The following is a 19032-nucleotide window of genomic DNA, read 5'->3' on the forward strand; positions in this document are numbered from 1 at the left end:
CACCCCCTGATCAAGAGATTTCTCTTGGTCAAAGAGAGGTTGTCCCCTGTGCAAATGTCTAGGTGTCCTCCTTGGGACCTTACCTTAGTACTAGATGGGTTAACAAGTGCCCCTTTTGAACCGATAGATCAGATCCCCCTTAGGATCCTGACCTTTAAGTTGGCCTTTTTACTAGCAATCACCTCAGCTAGGAGAGTAGGTGACATTCAGGCTTTCTCTATTAAAGAACCATTTTTTACTTTATTCGAGGACAGGGTTATACTTAGGCAGGACCCCCTGTACCTCCCTAAGGTAGCATCAAAGTTCCATAGGAATCAAGAAGTAGTGCTGCCTTCCTTTTGTAGTAACCCCAAGAGTGAAGGGGAAGTTTCTTTTCATTGTCTGGACGTCAGACGCTGTTTATTATCCTACCTAGAACGGGTTAAGGAATCCAGAAGGTCCAGCCATCTTTTAGTTAATTTTTCTGGCTAAAAGAAGGGCCAACAGGCATCTAAGGCTTCTATAGCTAGATGGATTAAACATACCATTTCTTTAGCCTATGAGCAGTCTGGTAGGGCAGCTCCTAGTAATCTTAGAGCGCATTCCACGCGATCTCTGGCAACCTCCTGGGCGGAAAGGGCCGGAGCTTGATATGTAGAGCTGGTACATGGCCAAGCCAGAACACATTCCTGAGACATTACAGAGAGGAGTTACTATCCCCTCAGGACCTGGCATTCGGCAGGAAGGTCCTGCAAGCGGTGGTCCTGCCCTAGAGGTAGGCCTGAGCTACTTGCTCTTCTCTCAGGGTGCCGTCCTGGAAGACGACTTGAGAAAATAACCAGTTACACTTACCGGTAACGGTGTTTCTGGGAAGTCTTCCAGGATGGCAGGCCTACTTCCCACCCGATCTATTTAGGTATGATGCAATGTCTAGAGTGTGGTGGTGGTTATGTTTTTCACTCTCGTGCACTGGTGTGGGTCAATACTTTGTCACAACTGAGGAGCATCAGGAGGGGCAGAGGCCTTTAACCTCTTGATTGATTGTGTTTCCTGTCAGGTGGACCAGTCATCTCCCAGGGTGCCGTCCTGGAAGACTTCCCAGAAACACCGTTACCGGTAAGTGTAACTGGTTATTTTTTAACTTTACATATTAAAATTATACACCACACTTTTTTTAAGGTTATTATCCGATTAATTGAAACAATAATCGGCCAACTAATCGATTATGAAAATGATCGTTAGTTGCAGCCCTACTTTGAACCTTGATGTTAACCCTAATTAACCTGCCTTGACATTTGTTCCTGGATTATTCTCTGGTCTGCTGCCTGCCCTGACCTCTATCTGTTCTTGGCTTATCCATATCATCTTCTGCCTGTTCTGATCTCTGTCTGTCCCTGGTTAATGCCTATTGTCTGTTGCCTGGCCTGACCACTGCCTGTCCCAGTCCCTGGTGCCACTTGGCCAGAGACTATAGCATTGTGTAATAAGCCCTGGGGGCAACCAAGTATTGATAGACTTGAGTGCCTTAAGGGAACAAGGGTTGTTCTAGATGAAACTACATTCACCAGCTAAAGCTTCTGACCTCCGGTACTAGGACAAGTATTATATTACCACAAGCCAAAACATTTACTGACTGGTGGTGTTACACTATTTGAGGAGCTTTAGGTGATGAATGTGGCCTTTTGCACAATTCCTGTCCAAGCACCCCTGGAAGTGGAGACAGGGACAGCTAGGGCAGTGGAAGGGTGCAGGTGCCAGGAAACTGGACCAACGGACTTGAACTGAAAAGTATTGATTTTAGGCATATTCTTCTTAGGGTTCTAATGTGTTTTAGCTTTCTGAGTCTTGCAATATAGACATGTTTGGTGTCTAATGCCCTGTACACATGACCGGTTTTCCAGTCGGAATAAACTCTGAAGGTTTTTCTGACGGAATTCTGCTGAAACTGTCTTGCGTACACACGATCACACCAAGTCCGACCATCAAGAACGCAGTGACGTACAACACATACGACAGGACTTGAAAAAAAAATTTGCAATAAGCATATATTGATTGGTTTGCGCAAAAGTTATAGCACCTACAAAATAAGGGATAGATACGGTGACTAGGGATGAGCTTCGAGTTAGAGTCGAGCCTATGTTCGACTTAAACAGCACCTGTTCGACCGTTCGTCGAATTGCGAACGTTATGGGGCGCTCGCGCCAAATTCGTGTGGCGCGTCATGGCCCATAATTCACAGCGGTATCGCAGTGCATTGCTGGCTGATGATTGGCCAAGCATGCGGGTCATAGTGCATGCTTGGCCAATCATCAGCCAGCAATGCACAGCGCCGTCTGTACAGAGAGCCGTAATTGGCCAAAGCCAGGGTGGCTTTGGACAATTGTGGTTCAGGGGGTTTAGTACACACCCCACACTATATAAGGCCGCCTGCGTGGTGGCCTTGTGTAGTGTGTTGCGGCAGAGAGAGATAGACAGTGTCATTTGATTTAAGTTAGAGTAGGCAGGCGAGTCAGTTAGCTGCACTTAGTGTATTGTGTGTGTGTGTGTATATGTGTGTGTGTATATATATATATATATATATATGTGTGTGTATATATATATATATATATATATATATATATATATATATATATATATATAATATCTATCTATCTATCTATCGATATATATATCTATATCTATCTATCTATCTATAGATATATATATCTATATCTATATCTAGAGTATCTGTGAGGGGTTGCAGTGTTGTGAAACCAGTGCCTAAGGCCCAATTTTTCTGCCCCTGTTCAACAGGCACATGTAATTACAATTCTTGATCTAATATTTCACAGCAGGGCCCATTCCTGCGCCCACCAAGAGTAACTGTGAGGGCTAATGCCCTCACCAACACCTAGGGCCCCAATTTCTGCACAGTATATAGGGCAGGCCCCTACTTTCAAACATCCAACTTACAAACGACTCCTACTTGCAAACGGAAGGAGACATGTGCCCTGGGGCAGGACCCGGGTCCCCAAACCCTTTTTAGGACAATAACTTGCATATTAGCCTTTAAAATTAGCACTTTCGATTTTGAGCGTTCGTTTGAGTCCCATAGACTTTAATGGGGCTCTAAAGTTTGCGTGAACTTTCGGTCCGTTCGCAGGTTCTGGTGCGAACCGAACCGGGGGTGTTCGGCTCAACCCTAATGGTGAGGTCAGTGGTGTATTTAGGTTTTGTGCTGCCCTAGGCCTGACTAAACTCGTGCACCCCCTAATTTAAATATGACCCACCCCTTCCTGTCAAGGCCACACCCCAATGTAAAGGAGAACTCTGATGTAATAGGGACTGCTGCGGACTCTGGTATAATAGTGAATTGTGATGTAAGGGGTCTCTGGTAACCACAGCCCTTTCTTCACAAAAGAGCCCACAGAGCTCCCCCTTACATCGCGGCCCACAGAGACTGCGAGCATGGCACAAGGGACAGTCAGAGACTGCAGGAATGGCACAAGGAACGCTCAGAGACTGCAGGAATGGCACAAGGGACGCTCAGAGACTGCGGGCATGGCACAAGGGACGGTCAGAGACTGCGGGCATGGCACAAGGGACAATCAGAGACTGCGGGCATTGCACAAGGGACAATCAGAGACTGCGGGCATGGCACAAGGGACGGTCAGAGACTGCGAGCATGGCACAAGGGACGGTCAGAGACTGCTAGCATGGCACAAGAGACGGTCAGAGACTGCAAGCATGGCACAAGGGACGGTCAGAGACTGCGAGCATGGCACAAGGGACGGTCAGAGACTGCGAGCATGGCACAAGGGACGGTCAGAGACTGCGAGCATGGCACAAGGGACGGTCAGAGACTGCGAGCATGGCACAAGGGACGGTCAGAGACTGCGAGCATGGCACAAGGGACGGTCAGAGACTGCGGGCATGATACAAGGGATAATCAGAGACTGAGGGCATGGCACAAGGGATGGTCAGAGACTGCGGGCATGACAAAGGGACAATCAGAGACTGAGGGCATGGCACAAGGGACGGTCAGAGACTGCGAGCATGACACAAGGGACGGTCAGAAACTGCATACATGGCATGGAATGAAGTGTAAATGGGGCCAACCAACCTGCAACCATGTGCATTGCACGCAGTTGCAGCACTGTGATACTGCATTTAAGGGGTTAAAAGAGGCATTGCGGAGCCAACTTATTGCCTCTTCACTGCATGTCAAATTCCTCTGAAAAGTGATCTGAGCATGGATTGCTTTTCAGAGGCGTGCCAGTCCTTACCGACATTATGAACGAGCATAAAAAAAAAGCAGTTGTGATTGTACAGGATTAGGGGCAAGAGTAATGTACATACACACACGTCGCCAGCAACACCCAGGCACCGCCATGCTGCTAGCAATACCCGGGCTCCGCTATCTTTCCAGCAACATTCGGGCTCCGCTATGTCGCCAGCAACATCCAGGCACCGCCATGCTGTCAGTAACACCTGGGCACTTCCATGTCGCCAGCAATGCCCGGCACCACCATATCGCCAGCAATGCCCGGCACCACCATATCGCCAGCAATGCCCGGCACCACCATATCCCCAGCAATGCCCGGCACCACCATATCGCCAGCAATGCCCGGCACCACCATATCGCCAGCAACACCTGAGCACCAGTATGTCACCTGTTAGACCCAGACACATCTTCATTATCAAGCAATGGTAGCCTGTATGTAACAGGATACAGAGCAAGCTGTCCCTGCCTGTCTCCTCTCTGTGCAGTCTTGTCAGCCTCACCTGGTGCCATATGTTTTTGTGCTGACATCTTCCCGACCACTCCTCTCAGCATCTTCCTCTCGTTCAGTAGATCTCCCCCAGCCACAGCACAGACAGCCAGAAACTCCGCCTCCCGCCGCCCACTAACTCGGACAGCATCCTCATCTGCTTGCTGTGCCCGGACTTCTTGCTCATACAGACCCCTCCTCCAGTGCTGCAAGTGTCTTTATGTCGCCTCTGGATTGGTGCAGGACCCCGCTCACTTGCGGAGCAGCTCCTTCTGCCTGCCCAGATGACACTATAATTCGGCAGCGCAGTAGGGGTTCGGGGGACCTTTTTTGTGCGGTGGGGGCGGCTTTCTGCCGCCCCCCCACAAATTGCCGCCCTAGGCCTGGGCTTTGTTGGCCTAGGCCAAAATACAGCGCTGGGTGACATACAACACGTACGACGGGACTAGAAAAAGGAAGTTCAAAAGCCAGTAGCCAATAGGTTCCGTCTCACACTTGCTTCAGAGCATGCGTCGTTTTTGGTACATCGGAACAGCATACAGACGAGCGGTTTTCCCAATAGGAATTGGTTCAGTTGGAAATATTTATTGTTCTCTTTCTAGGTCCATCAGAATTAGACGTATAAAAGTCCGATAAAGCATACACACGATCGGAGTATACGATGAAAAGCTCCCATCAGACTTTTTCTGTCGGACATTCCGCTCGTGTGTATGGGGCATAACTGGTTCTAATTTTTTTATACATTCGTGTAACCAAATGTTCTGAATCTGACTTGGAATGGCAGGAATTACAGATTATGTATAGATTTTGGTAGATCAATAAATTCAGTTTTAGAGTGTATATTTGATAAAGTTATTCAACAGAGGGACGTACTAAACTGCATATTGAGATGATGGGATGATTGGTTTATTGGCTACAATACTGAGAACTCTCACTAGATGTCAGTGTACTTTATACACATACAGTATATATGGTAATGACTCTGTTTCTCAAAATATGTTATTCTTTCCTACAGTGCTTGATACAATGTTGCAAGAAGCAGTTGCTAATGTTTAACTGTTCACTTGCTGATCTATATGCAGCTGTACAACAGGATCATAGTAAATTATACAGAAGTAATGTAAAAATTACATTTGACCTGTTTTTGATGGGAATATGGGTAGAATTATTATTTCTCATGGGGTTTATGGGAGGAAGATCATGTTAACTCCTGACAATTAGGAATGAGCTGAACACCCCCCAGTTCAGTTCGCATCCAGAACATGCGAACAGGCAAAAAAATTAGTTCGAACACGCGAACACTGTTAAAGTCTATGGGACACGAACACAAAAAATCAAAAGTGCTCATTTTAAAGGCTTTTATGCAAGTTATTGTCATAAAAAGTGTTTGGGGACCTGGGTCCTGCCCCAGGGGACATGTCTCAATGCTAAAAGAAGTTTTAAAAACCTACGTTTTTTCGGGAACAGTGATTTTAGTAATGCTTAAAGTGAAACAATTAAAGTGTAATATTCCTTTAAATTTCGTACCTGGGGGGTGTCTATAGTATGCCTGTAAAGGGGCGCATGTTTCCCGTGTTTAGAACAGTCTGATAGCAAAATGACATTTCTAAAGGAAAAGAAGTCATGTAAAACTACTATCGCTAGCGCCGGCTATAATGAATTGTCGGTCCGGCAATACACATACAAGTTCATTGATAAAAACGGCATGGAATTTCCCCACAGGGGAACCCTGAACCAAAACTAAAAAAAAAATGCGTGGGGGTCCCCCTAAATTCCATACCAGACCCTTCAGGTCTGGTATGGATATAAAGGGGAACGCTGTGCCAAAATTAAAAAAAAATGGCGTGGGGGCCCCCCTCAAAATCCATACCAGACCTGATTTTAAGGGGAACCCCGCACCAAAATTTAAAAAATGGTGTGGGGTCCCCCTAAAAATCCATATCAGACCCTTATCCGAGCACGCAACCTGGCAGGCTGCAGGAAAAGAGGGGGGACGAGAGAGCGCCCCCCTCCCCTCCTGAACCGTACCAGGCCACATGCCCTCAACATTGGAAGGGTGCTATGGGGTAGCCCCTCAAAGCACCTTGTCCCCATGTTGATGGGGAGAAGGGCCTCAACCCCACAAGCCTTGCCCGGTGGTTGAGGGGGTCAGCGGGCGGGGGCTTATCGGAATCTGGAAGCCCCCTTTAACAAGGGGACCCCCAGATCCTGCCCCCCCCGTGTGAATTGGTAATGGGATACAAATGTACCCCTACCATTTCACAAAGTGTCAAAAAGGTTAAACACAAGAGATGGTTTTTGACAAGTCCTTTATTAATTTCTTCTCCTTTCTGCTTCTTCTTCCATCTCCTTTCTTCTGGTCTTTCTTCGGTGTTCTTCCTCCATTCTCTTCTTCTTCTTCTTCCTCCACTCTTCTCGTCCCGCATCTATCTCCGGCTTCTTCTCGTCCGCACGATCCGCCCCAGTGGGAGTCTTCCACCGTGTGACGCTTCGGTTCTTCTGACACTTAATATATAACGGAGGGCGGGGCCACCCGGTGACCCCGCCCTCCTCTGACACATGGGGACTGCCCTCTGGCTCTCCCCGTGTTGTCAGAGGGGGTGGGGTTACCGGGTTACGTAAACAGGTGACCCCGCACTCCATTATATAAGAAGTGTCAGAAGAACCGAAGTGTCACACGGCGGAAGACTCCCACTGAGGCGGATCGTGTGGACGGAGTGGAGAAGAAGCTGGAGGAAGATGCGGGATGAGAAGAGCAGAGAAATTACCAGTTCGCACGGGGGGTGGAAACTGAGGGTCCCCTTGATAAAGGGGGTTTCCAGATTCTGATAAGCCCCCCGCTCGCAAACCCCCACAACCACCGGGCAAGGGTTGTGGGCATGAGGCCCTTCTCTCCATCAACATGGGCGCAAGGTGCTTTGGGGGGCTACCCCAAAGCACCCTCCCAATGTTGAGGGCATGTGGCCTGGTACGGTTCAGGAGGGGGGAGCGCTCTCTTGTCCCCCCTCTTTTCCTGTGGCCTGCCAGGTTGCGTGCTCGGATAAGGGTCTGGTATGGATTTTTGGGGGGACCCCATGCCATAGTTTTTTTAATTTTGGCACAGGGTTCCCCTTAGTGTCCATACCAGACCTGAAGAGTCTGTTATGGAATTTAGGGGGACCCCCACACATTTTTTTTTTTTTTTTAAATTTTGGTTCAGGGTTCCCCTGTGGGGAAATTCCATGCCGTTGTTGAACTTTTATGTGTATTGCCGGACCGACAATTCATCATAGCCGGCACTAGCGATAGTAGTTTTACATGACTTTTTTTCCTTTAGAAATGCCATTTTGCTGTCAGACTGTTCTAAACACGGGAAACATGCGCCCCTTTACAGGTATACTATAGACACCCCCCAGGTACAAAATTTAAAGGAATATTACACTTTTATTGTTTCACTTTAAGCATTATTAAAATCACTGGTCCCGAAAAAACAGTCTTTTTAAAACTTTTTTTTGCATTGATACATGTCCCCTGGGGCAGGACCCAGGTCCCCAAACACTTTTTATGACAATTCCATGCATATAAGCCTTTAAAATTAGCACTTTTGATTTCTCCCATAGACTTTTAAAGGGTGTTCCGTGGCTTTCGAATTTGCCGTGAACACCCCAAATTGTTCGCTGTTTGGCGAACGGGCGAATAGCCAATGTTCGAGACGAACTCATGTTCGACCCGAACATAAAGCCCATCCCTACTGACAATGAACATATTTAACCCATTACTGATAATATGCATATATTTATTTTTCTACATGGGGATTATGGGTGGAATATTGTAGTAGAATGTAGAAAAATAGTTATATGCATACTCTTTTAGAAATGGGTTAAATAGGTTCCTATGTATATTTATAAACAATATTCCACCCATAATCCCTATGTAGAAAAATAATTATATGCATATTCATATCAGAAATGGGTTTAATATATTCCTATGTATGTTTAACTGCAATATTCCACCCATAATTCCCATGTAGAAAATGTATTATATGCATTTTCTTATCAGAAATTGGTTAAATAGGTTCCTATGTATATTTATAAACAATATTCCACCCATAATCCCCAATGTAGAAAAATAATTATATGCATATTATTATCAGTAAGGGGTTAAATATGTTAATTGTCGGGAGCTAACATGATATTCCTCCCTTAAACCCCATGAGAAATAATAATTCTACCCACATTCCCATCAAAAACAGGTCAAATGTAATTTTTACATTACTTCTGTATAATTTACTATGATCCTGTTGTACAGCTGCATATATATCAGCAAGTGAACAGTTAAACATTAGCAACTGCTTCTTGCAACATTGTATCAAGCAATGTAGGAAAGAATAACATTTTAAGAAACAACCATTACCATATATATGTGTATAAAGTACACTGACATCTAGTGAAAGTTCTCAGTATTGCAGCCAATAACCCAATCATCCCATCATCCCAATATGCAGTTTAGTACATCCCTTCAACAGACTGTTTTTGACATGCTTTTGCTGGGATAATTAAGAGATTGATACTGCTGCATTCCTTTAAAACTGATCTGATTTGTGTTAATGTATCTAAAAGTACAAATAATGACTATATGTCTAAGTATAATATTGAGTGCAGCATATGACCATTCATCCTTAACAATTCATATGATCTTCAAAATCTTCCTCACATTAATCATTTTTGTAAAAATAGATTCCTGTCCAGTGCTGGCACTGCCTGAATATAAAGTGTGACGTGTGTTGGGTTATACAGCACTTTCCTAATTCTAGAAGCTTTGAAAATAAACTGGGGAAACTAATTCTTAGTATTAATTGTGGCAAGCGGGGGAGTGTCATTGGGTATTGGGTCACTGTGCAGAGCAGGATTAGGCAGGAAACAAGCATGTTACAAGCAGGGGGATGGGACTGTGCACACTGGACACGAACTATGACAGCTGGCAATTGGGAAAAGGTGGGTAGGGATATGGAACATCTTGACCCTACTGAATGTGTTAGAAGTAAGCACTGACAAAGGCAAGCAGTCACTTCCAGCGCTTAGACGTCTTCTGTGTAGAAAAGCGAGAACAGCGGTAATTCAAAAAACTGAGTGGATGCTACCCTCCTTAGATCAGGGGCGGATCCAGAGCCTAGTCCAGGGAGGGGCGCTGCCAGAAAATATTTTTTTGGGGTTAAATTTATCGGGGAAATGGCTGGTGTTAGCGCTTCAATCATCATGGCACCATGGTTTTTATGGTGTCAGGATGATTGAAGCGCATTATTACTATAATTACATTGTTATAAAAAATGAAATGGTTGAACTCACCATAATGCAGAATCAGTGGGAGCCCCGAGCGCGTCACTTGCCACTGTCACCTGCCACACTTTGCGAATTGTCACTTGCCACGTCACCTGTCACCAGATGCAGATTGTCACTTGCCACGTCACCTGTCACATGTTGCAGATTGTCACTTGCCATGTCCCTTGCCACACTTTGCAGATTGTCACTTGCCATGTCCCATGCCACATTGATCACTTAGTGTCACTGGTTCCCAAAATGTCAAAAGTGTCAGTTAGGTGTCCAATCTGTCCGCTGCAATGTTGCAGTACTGCTAAAAATCACTGATCGCTGCCATTACTAGTAAAAAAAAATTAAATATAAATGCCATAATTCTATCCCATAGTTTGTAGACGCTATACATTTCATGCAAACCAATCAATATACGCTTATTGGGATTTTTTTTTAGCAAAAATATGTAGAAGAATACGTATCGGCCTAAACTGTGGAAGAAATTGTTGCTCTTTTTTGGTTTATATTGCAAAAACCACAGAGGTGATCAAATACCACCAAAAGAAAGCTCTATTTGTGGGGAAAAAAAGGACATCAATTTTATTTGGGTACAACGACGCATGACCGCGCAATTGTCAGCCAGTCAAAGTAACACAGCGCAGTATCACAAAAAATGGCCTAGTCATAAGAAGGGGTAAAACTTTTTGGAGCTGAAGGGGTTAAGATCAAGACTAAAAGGGCATTTTTTGTTTCATACATAATGGCACACATGTATTTTGCGATTTGACTCATGACATTAATTCATTCTTTTACTCATGTTTAGTCAATTGGTGCTCTGGTGAGGGTAGGGGTTCCCAATTCCCATGCAGAAGCAATTGTGGAGTGAAGTCTGTGGAGATGGATCGGATGGATCCAGTAATCTTCTCAATAAGTCTTCTTGACTTATTTTCAATTCACTCCGCTCTGCAGACTGCCCAAGGTGGAGAAGATGGAGGAGGTGGGTGGAGCCAACACTAACTCAGGGGCGGCGGAGCCGAGGCCTGTAGTGTGGACAACATGGAGGGAGGAAGGAGCCGGTGGGTGGGGCCAACACAGTCAGTGGCAGAGAAAGAAGAATGCTGGCGCTCTGCCACCACTGACTGTGGACGCTGGCTGGCCTGGACTGGACATGTTAGTGCAGTTACTGTGGAGATCGGAATAAACTTTCAACAGACTAAAGTGCAGTGCAACTGGGCCATATTTAAGGCTCCAGCAGCTCCTCTCGCCGTCAATGTCACGTCGGCTCTGAAACTCGAGTCCGACGTGACTCACTGACGTCACTCGTTGCTAACGCCTGGGCTGCCTGGTGTCTAGCAACGAGTGCAGGGAAGAGGCTCCACCCACCTCCTCCTTGTCTGGCAGTGAGTGACCGTAACATAACATTAGACACGAGTCTCTCTCAGCGCCGCTGATCGGCTGATGTGAGAGAGAGACTCGGAGTTGGGCAGAGGCAGCGGCAAGCAAATGAGTGACTGTTATTACAATATCAGTGCTATTATTTCGGGGGGGGGGGGGCAATTGCCCTGTTGCCCCCCTCCCCCCTGGATCCGCCCCTGCCTTAGATGGGGTTATCTGATTAATACTAAAAAAACAAAATAGTATGGAAGGCGCATGCGCCTAGTGCATTACCAAAAGACATTTGTTCAGTGATAAGATCAATAAAAAATGGATACTCGCAGGGTTGCAAAAAATAGTCAATAAAAACACACAATGCTGAGACACACATGTGCCATATTCACATCATAGGGTATACAGCTGATGCCTTTCAGGGGCAAACCCCCTTGCTCAGAGCTAAGCTCAGCTGAGCACTTAACTGCACATGGTATTACAGAACAGTTTGATCTTTTACATGAAAATGTGAATAAAACACTTTGGGCCCCCCTTGCACACAGACCCCCTATCCAGTCATGTCAACAGTGTGGCTAGGAAACAGAAGGTTCAGAAGGCTGTGCGTGCTTCCCCCTCTCTTTTCCTGTACCAGGCAAGGACAGATGTCTTTCAATATTGGGAGGGTACCTTGTCAAAGTGTCCCCCCACAAGCTACTTGGTCTGAATGATTGGAGACAAGGGCTTCCTATCCACATTTGGTCCCCCCAAAAATTTGGGCATGTGGGGGGGGGGGGACTTTATAATAAGGGGCCCACAGATATCCACCCTTTCCCAGAGAAATTAGTGTAGGGGTACATAAATGATTTTGCGCTATTCCTTCCTTTGTAAATTAACAATGTGATGTGAATGCAAAATGAATAATAAATTAGTGAAATTAATATTACCGGGAACCAGTGATCCTAAATATTAAGTGCCCAATCTAATTAGCAAATATGAGATGACAGTAAAAATAGTCCAATAGTAATCAAAATCCAAATAATTGCAATGTGATCAATGTGTAATCTTTCAATGAACAGATCCAATAAATTCCTTAGTGTATTTTCCAGAGAGTCTATGCGCCCCCACCAACACCTCATTGCTCACAGAACTCTCCCCTCACATCCGCAGAATATTAGCCTTGGATTCCAATAGGGGCAAACTGTTCCCTCCTGCCGGAGACTCCTCCACAAATCCTCACTTGGAAGGTCCAGGCTCATTTGTGGGGGTAAACAAACAAGCCTCCAATAGTGCATTAAAGTTTCCAAAACAATTAAAAAAGATATTAAAATCTGCTTACATCTGGGCACAGTAAAAAAAACGCTTCAAAAAGGATAAATAGCAGCGTTCCAGCCTCTCACTTCACTTCCGGTCCGCTACGTCTTACGGCCATGCCCTACGCGTTACGTCACATCATGTGACTTCTTCAGGTGTACTGGATTGGCTCGGTCTATTTATATGCTGGGAACAGGAAGTGTCTGACATCATTTTGTTGAAACTCGTATAGATAATGGCTCGGCAGCCATTTTCCCTATGTCTCATGTAATGATTATCTATGCTGAAGGAATACAAAGCAAGCGATGGCCATTTTATTGAAGTTCAAACTACAATGCAGTGGCCATTTTAAAATTATTTTTATCCTTTGAAATGCTTTTTTACTGTGCTTAGATGTAAGCAGATTTTAATATTTTATCAAATTGGTTTGGAAACTTTAATGCACTATTGGAGGCTTGTCTGTTTACTTCACCCCCACAAATGAGCCTGGACCTTCCAAGTGAGGATTTGTGGAGGAGTCTCCAGCAGAAGGGAACAGCTTGCCCCATTGGAATCCAAGGCTAATATTCTGTGGACATGAGGTTAGAGTTCTGTGAGCACTGAGATGTTGGTGGCGGTGCATAGACTCTTTGTAAAATACACTAAGGAATTTATTGGATCTGTTTATTGAAGGATTACACATTGATCACATTGCAATTGTTTGGATTTCAGTTACTATTGAACTATTTTTACTGTCATCTCATATTTGCTAATTAGATTGGGCACTGAATATTTAGGATCATTGGTTTCAGTTGTTATTGATTTCACTAATTTATTATTCATTTTGTATTTACGTGACATTGTTTATTTACAAAGGAAGGAATAGCGCAAAATCATTTATTTGTACACGTGTAATTGTGGATTCACCCAGGTTTTGCTGCAATTCTTTGTACCCAATTAGGACTGATTACTGTCACTCATATCACATAGTAGCGCAGAGGATTATCACAATATATTTACTTCATCGTACACTAGTACCCCTTATTACTTAAACCAAAAAACTATGCAGTAAAAAAAAAAATGATGTTCTCGATGTAAACCCATCATCATTCATGATGTCCAGCTTTGCAAATCTATCATCAATCATGTAAAACCTCATCAATTGCAACGACCCACCAACATATCCCCACTGCACACCTTTCACTAAATGACAGATCGCCAGTGTTTTGGTAATGCAATTCTGCCAATGCAAAAAATTAATAAAAGTACAGCAGGGAAGGAGCCTTTTAATATAGCTTAGAGGGAAATAACACAAATCTTTAAAATGACAAATTTGGGAGATGCCTTTAACCACTTCAGCCGCAGAAGATTTTACCCCCTTAATGACCAGTGCATTTTTTGCGATACGGCACTGTGTCACTTTAACTGACAATTGCGCAGATGTGCGACGCTGTACCCAAACAAAATTGACATCCTTTTTTCCCCACAAATAGAGCTTTCTTTTGGTGGTATTTTATCACCTCTGCGGTTTTTATTTTTTGTGCTATAAACAAAAAGACTGACAATTTTGAAAAAAAGCATTTTTTACTTTTTGCTATAATAAATATCCCCCCAAAATATATAAAAAAACACATTTTTTTTCCCCAGTTTAGGCCGATGTGTATTCTTCTACATATTTTTGGAAAAAGCGTATATTGATTGGTTTGCGCAAAATTTATAGCGTCTACAAAATAGGGGATAGATTTATGGCATTTTTATTTTTTTTTATTAGTAATGGCGTTGATCTGCGATTTTTATTAGGACTGCGACATTGTGGAGGACAGATCGGACACTTTAGACACTATTTTGGGACCATTGACACTTATACAGTGATCAGAGCTAAAAATAGCCACTGATTACTGTGGAAATGTCACTGGCAGGGAAGGGGTTAAGTGTGTTCCCTCAGTGTGTTCTAACTGTAGGGGGACTACCACAGACATGACAGAGATCACTGCTCCCGATGACAGGGAGCAGTAGATCCCTGTCATATCACTAGGCAGAACAGGGAAATGCCCTGTTTACATAGGCACTTCCCCGTTCTGACTCTCCTCGTCGCAATCGCAGATCGCCGACGAACATCCAGTCCACAGGACACGCGGGCACACTCCCGCGGCGCACACGTGCGCCCACTATACTGCTTTTGCTGACTAACGTATGGGTACATCAGTTTGTGCAGGAGTGCCATTCTGCCAACGTATATCAGCACGAGGTGGTCGGCAAGCGGCTAAGCTGTACATAGTTTTCCAGAACCTGCACAGTTTCTAGAGACAGTCTGTTACAGCATACTTTGGCAGTGTAAATTTAGGCAGAGGAATTACATTGTAAAAAAAAATTCCTTTGCTTAAAGAGAGCAGTATTTACTATTATTTGGTTTAGATCAGTTTAAAAAGCTTTTTCAGGTAATTTAAGCAGTGGCATGTGCATTTTCTTCATGCAAGACCTGCTTTCACTGGCAAAAGTAAAAGTGGAAGCCTCAAAATACTTACATTATTTTTAATCCCAGAAAAAATGGGATCTTTAGTTTTACCTGTAAAATCCTATTCTTGGAGAACATCACAGGACACAAAGCATCTTCATATCCATTACAACAGGGTTATGGTGTTACCTTCAGATGATTGGACACTGACAAAAAAACAAGACAAAAAATCTCATTTTCTGGCCCCAAACAACTAAACCCAAACACCTTAGAACCTCATGTGGCAGCCTGCAAAACATGCTCAGCAACTCTAACCGCTTGATAAAACTATGCAAAATTATGAACCAAAAACTAGGTAGCAGCTTTAAAAATTTGAGCTACCAAAGCCTGATGTCAAATAGCCCAGGAGACATCCCCACACTATCAAAATGCATGACCCTTCTTTGGGCCTTCAGAAAGTACAAAAATGGAATCTGACTGACAAATTTTAAAACCTGATAGCACAAACCACATTGAAAGTGTTAAGAGCCTTGTTCCTTGGCATCTGTAGGACAGAAAGGTAAACATGGCAGTTGAGGGTGAAAAACCATAGAGAAGCATAAGAACAACTCTTTCAAGTCAAAAAAGCTAAAAGAATATCCCGGATGGGTTCAAATGGGGAGTTCTGTAATACAGAAAGCACCAAGTTGAGGTCCCATGGAGTCAACCGAATCCTTACAGTGGTATGCACTGAGGAATGTGAAACAAACAGTCTCTGAAAATGGGGCGCAAAGGCCAAAATCTGACTCTTGATTGTACTCAAGGCCAGTTCTGGGTCAACTCAAGGTTACAGAAAAGCCAGGATGCGACCCAAGACAAGCTTACAAGTATTAACTAATCTAGCCTCACACCAAGCAAAACAAGATTTCCTGGATCTGTGGTAAATATGACCACTGTCTCTCAAGACACACAGCAAGACACTACAGCAGCCAGCGACTCTAAAGATGGATGTAAGATTGGACCTTGCAACAGAGGGTTGGGTTGATATGGAAGGATCCAAGAGTCCTCTTCCAACAAGTTCTTCTGGACCATACCAGGGCAATTAGATTCACCAGTAATTGCCCTGTCAATCAGTAGAAGCTGTAACATCAGTACAGCATAAATTAGGGAGAGCTGGTCTGTGTCACCAGAGCATCTACTGCAACGCGTAAGGATCCCTGGTGCTGAAGATGACCATGTCCAGTTTTGTCCAGTTTTGCATTCAACCTGGATGCCAGAAGATCCACATTCTGGGTTTCCCTCTGATGGCAGAGTTTCTTAACCACTTGCTGCCCGCCCTATTACAGAATGACGGCGGCAAAGTGGTTTGATATTCCTGATCGGACGTCATATGACGTGATCAGGAATATCGAGCCGCTGCGCGCCCCCGGGGGCGCGCATCGCGGCGATCGTTGTTGCGGGGTGTCAGTCTGACACCCTGCAACACCGATCTAGGTAAAGAGTCTCCGACGGTGACTCTTTACCATGTGATCAGCCGTATCCAATCACGGCTGATCACGATGTAAATAGAAAGAGCCGGTGATCGGCTTTTCCTCATTCGCGTCTGACAGAGGCGAATAGAGGAGAGCCGATTGGCTGCTCTCCTGACAGGGGGGGTCTGTGCTGATTGTTTATCAGCACAGCCCCCCCTCGGATCCTACCCGGGACCACCAAGGAAGCCGTCCAGGACCACCAGGGAAGCGATCCACACTTGACCACCAGGTATGCCCCTAGACCACCAGGGAAATGCCACTGTGTGCCCAGGCAGCTGCCAATCTGTGCCCAGGCAGCTGCCAGTCAGTGCCCACTTCAATGACTACCACTGCCAGTGCCACCAGGGATGCCCATCAGTGCCTCATATCAGTGCCGCGTATCAGTGCCCATCAGTGCCATGTATCAGTGCCCATCAGTGCCGCCTATCAGTGCCCAGCTGTGCCGCCTATCAGCGCCACCCTATCAGTGCCCAGCAGTGCCCAGCAGTGCCGCCTTTCATTGCCCATCAGTGTCGCCCATCAGTGCCCATCAGTGCCACCCAGTGCCACCCATCAGTGCCCATCAGTGCCGCCTATCAATGCCCATCAGTGCTGCATATCAGTGCCACCCATCAGTGCCGCCTACCAGTGCCCATCAGTGCCAAATATCAGTGTCCATCGTCAGTGCCCGCTCATTGGTGCCACCTAATCGGTGCCACCGTATCAGTGCCTGTCAGTGCCGCCTTATCAGTGCCCATCAGTGAAAGAGAAAACTTACTTATTTACAATTTTTTTTAACAGAAACAAAAGCAAAACTTTTATTTTTTTCAAAATTTTCGGTCTTCTTTTATTTGTTTAGCAAAAAATAAAAACCGCAGAGGTGTTTAAATACCACCAAAAGAAAGCTCTATTTGTGGGAACAAAATGATAAAAATTTTGTTTGGGCACAGTGTAGCATGACCGCGCAATTGTCATTCAAACTGCGACAGCGCTGAAAGCTGAAAATTGGTCTGGGCAGGAAGGTGTCTAAGTGCCCTGTATTGAAGTGGTTAAACACCTCTGGGTGAAGAGCCCACTCCTCCAGAGACAGCTATTGACGGCTTAGAAAAAATATGCCTGCCAAGTTTCCAGGCCTGGAATATGAATGGTAGACAGTACTGTACAGTTCTGCCCAAGCAGGATGATTAACTGGATCTAGAGATTGTCAGGACCATCCAGGATAGAGGGAGGAACCATTTTCCCATCTCCAGCATCCATGCAGACAGCCACCAGTTCAGACTCTCCTGTTGGGGTTTAATGACATAGAGGGATCCAAAAACGGTGTCCTTCTGTTGCATGCCATTAAGACATTCCATTGGAGGGGCCTGGAATGAAACTGGACAAGGGGCACTGCCCCAAATGGAACCTACAATCTTTCCCAAAAGCCTCATACAAAAGTAAATTGAGGGATTTGTCATAGTCTTGAGCACATCCCCAAAGCAAGACATCTGTCCAGTTGTAGGATCACTCTCACCTGGATGGTATCCAGGGTCAGGCCTAAATATTCCAACCACTGGGTTGAAACAAAGGCCTACTTCTTTTTTTGTGGATTCAAAGAAAAAAATCTGAAAGCGTGGAGGGAGAAAGCTTTGAAGTATCAGCTTGTAGCTGCAAGCCACTATGTTGCAGACCCACTCACCTGCAATTTTGCCCTGCCAACCTTCCATGAAGGCCTACAAACATCTCCTCACCCAAGAAAGTGGGACATCCCTTTATTGTGAAGGGGACTTGTTCCCCACTTTAGTGCGCTTTGCAGTCCATGGTTTCTTAAGGACTGGGACTGGGGTTTTGGCTGGAATCCTGGAGCCTGAGATTGGTGAAATAAATGTTTTTTTGAAGTAGAAGGAGCCACAGGTTGTTGAACCGCGTGCTTGGCTTTCATTTTAAGTGGTGACCTTAGTCTTACCCAGAGTTGCCTTCTGGATGTAATAATCCAAGCAGGATGAAACAATTGTTGCCCCTTGCAGGGCAATTCCATTGATCAGCTTTTCAGCCATGTATACATGTAAGACCCCAGAACGCCAACATTGCTGCGTTCTGGAGGGGTGTCACCCCCTCCTTCAACTATAGTCCCTCCTCAGTACAGACCCCCTCTATCATTATAGACCCCCCTCAGTGCAGACCCCCTCTATATGTATAGACACCCCCTCTATCTGAATAGACCCTCCCAGTGCAGACCCCTTCTATCAGTATAGACCCCCCTCAGTGCAGACCCCCTCTATCTGTATAGACACCCCTCTATCTGAATAGGCCCTCCCAGTGCAGACCCCTTCTATCAGTATAGACCCCCCTCAGTGCAGACCCCCTCTATCTGTATAGACCCCCTCAGTGCAGACCCCCTCTATCTGTATAGACCCCCCTAGTGCAGACCC

At 45.2% G+C, this 19032-nt stretch overlaps 1 protein-coding gene across 5 annotated transcripts in view; it reads left to right on the forward strand.

The window, feature by feature from the left end:
• Window positions 1–19032, forward strand: part of LOC141103386 (coagulation factor XIII B chain-like) — a 1015098-nt gene that overhangs the window by 394624 nt on the left and 601442 nt on the right. The window lies entirely within an intron of this gene.

Source organism: Aquarana catesbeiana, linkage group LG07 (assembly GCF_042186555.1).
Source record: "Aquarana catesbeiana isolate 2022-GZ linkage group LG07, ASM4218655v1, whole genome shotgun sequence".
Lineage (NCBI taxonomy): Eukaryota > Metazoa > Chordata > Amphibia > Anura > Ranidae > Aquarana > Aquarana catesbeiana.